The sequence below is a fragment of the Bos taurus genome, chromosome 23 (genome assembly GCF_002263795.3).
Source record: "Bos taurus isolate L1 Dominette 01449 registration number 42190680 breed Hereford chromosome 23, ARS-UCD2.0, whole genome shotgun sequence".
Taxonomy (NCBI): domain Eukaryota; kingdom Metazoa; phylum Chordata; class Mammalia; order Artiodactyla; family Bovidae; genus Bos; species Bos taurus.
Window position 1 is genome coordinate 1,806,127 of NC_037350.1, and position 2,144 is coordinate 1,808,270.

At 39.0% G+C, this 2,144-nt stretch overlaps 1 non-coding gene across 1 annotated transcript; it reads right to left on the bottom strand.

Moving 5' to 3' along the window:
- Positions 1-1,241: 1,241 nt before the first annotated feature.
- On the bottom strand, positions 1,242-1,314 carry TRNAS-GGA (transfer RNA serine (anticodon GGA)). Its single transcript has one exon. It is a non-coding gene; the product is annotated as a tRNA-Ser (tRNA).
- Positions 1,315-2,144: the final 830 nt, after the last annotated feature.

Sequence of the window (2,144 nt, forward strand, 5' to 3'; positions counted from 1 at the left end):
CCCTTGGACTGCAAGGAGATCCAACCAGTCCATCCTAAAAGAGACCAGTCCTGAATATTCATTGGAAGGACTGAAACTGAAGCTGAAACTCTAATACTTTGGCCACCTGATGAGAAGAGCTGACTCATCGGAAAAGACTCTGATGCTGGGAGGGATTGGGGGCAGGAGGAGAAGGGGACGACAAAGGATGAGATGGCTGAATGGCATCACCAGCTCGATACATATGAATTTGGGTAAACTCCAGGAGTTGGTGATGGACAGGGAGGCCTGGCCTGCTGTGATTCATGGGGTCGCAAAGAGTCGGATATGACTGAACAACTGAAATGACTGAACTGAACTGATTCTGATTTCACTACAATTTTTATAAGAAGAACAAACAGATGTCTTAATAAAATGACCAGGTGGCTTATAAACAAAGAAGCATCATCAAGTTTTGTGTACAGATTAAAAACTATACAAAACAGCTATAGACCAGCAATGGGTTTTACTATTTTTTCCATTTTGTGTACATTCTTGTTTAATACACATAATTAAATGATCGTTTTGTTACTAAAATCTTCTGACTCACTCATTAAAATCACTTTATTTTCAAAATTGTTGAACTCACATTTCTTAATATGTAACTCACATTTAGTAATCTGTTGTTTATCTCAGCTTTCAAAATATAATTAATCTGTACTGATCTACTTGACACACAAAATGACTTTTGGGGAACTGTCATCATTAGGCTGGCATTGCCTTCTTCCCACTAAAACTCTACTTTGGATTTAATTTTTTTAAAAAAGCTTACAGACAAAAAGAGCATATCTCTTGAAAAATAAAGAAATATTAATTCTAATAATAAAGAATGTACAAGGCTCCCCAAATCTTGGCTCATTTTGACATTGGAAAAAATAGATCATTAGAGCACAAAGGCTACATTCTAAAATATAATAAATTCAATGCTAAGGAGAAGAGTTAATAAATATTTCCCCCTAGTAACCACCCCCAGAAAAAAACATTTTTCCTCAACTTTCAATCAATTATATCATTAGTTCACACTTTAGATATGACATCTCTGTTAAACTTAGTTCAAATCAAGAATAAAATAGCAATAACATTTCTCAAAGTGAAAGTGAAGTCGCTCAGTAGTGTCTGACTCTTTGGGACCCTAAGGACTGTAGCCTACCAGGCTCCTCCGTCCATGGGATTCTCCAGGCAAGAGTACTGGAGTGGGTTGCCATTTCCTTCTCCAGGGGAATCTTCCTGACCCAGGGATCGAACCTGGGTCTCCCACATTCCAGGCAGATGCTTTAACCACTGAGCCACCAGGGAAGTCCCAAAATTTCTCAAAGCACTGCTTAAATTTAATTTTCTGTTATATGCCATGTACACATGGCCAGTTAATTTATGACAAAAGAATAAGAATATACAAAGGAGAAAGGATAATCTCTTCAATAAATGGTGTTGGGAAAATTGGAAAACTGGACAGCCAAATGCAAAAGAATAAAACTGGACCCCTATTCTACATCATAAAAGTCAACTCAAAATGGATTAAAGATTTGAAGGTAAGATCTGAAACCGCAAAATTCCTAGGAAAAAACATAGTGAATAATCTCCTTGGTATCCACCTTGGCATTTGTTTTTTATCAGTTTTGACACCAAAAGCAAAGGCAATAAAAGCAAAAATATACAAGTGGGTTTCAATTCAGTTCAGTCTCTCAACTCTTTACAACTCCATGGACTACGGCACTCCAGGCCTCCCTGTCCATCACCAACTCCCGGAGTTTACCCAAACTCATGTGCATCGAGTCGGTGATCCCATCCAGCCATCTCATCCTCTGTCATCCCCTTCTCCTCCTGCCCCCAATGCCCCCCAGCATCAGGGTCTAAGTACTGGAGTTTCAGCTTTAGCATCAGTCCTTCCAATGAACACCCAGGACTGATCTCCTTTAGGATGAACTGGATGGATATCCTTTCAGTCCAAAGGACTCGCAAGAGTCTTCCCCAACACCCCAGTTCAAAAGCATCAGCTTTCTTTATAGTTCAACTATCACATCCATACATGACTATGGGAAAAACCATAGCCTAGACTAGATGGACCTTTGTTGGCAAAGTAATGTCTCTGCTTTTGAATATGCTATCTAGTTTGGTCATAACTTCCT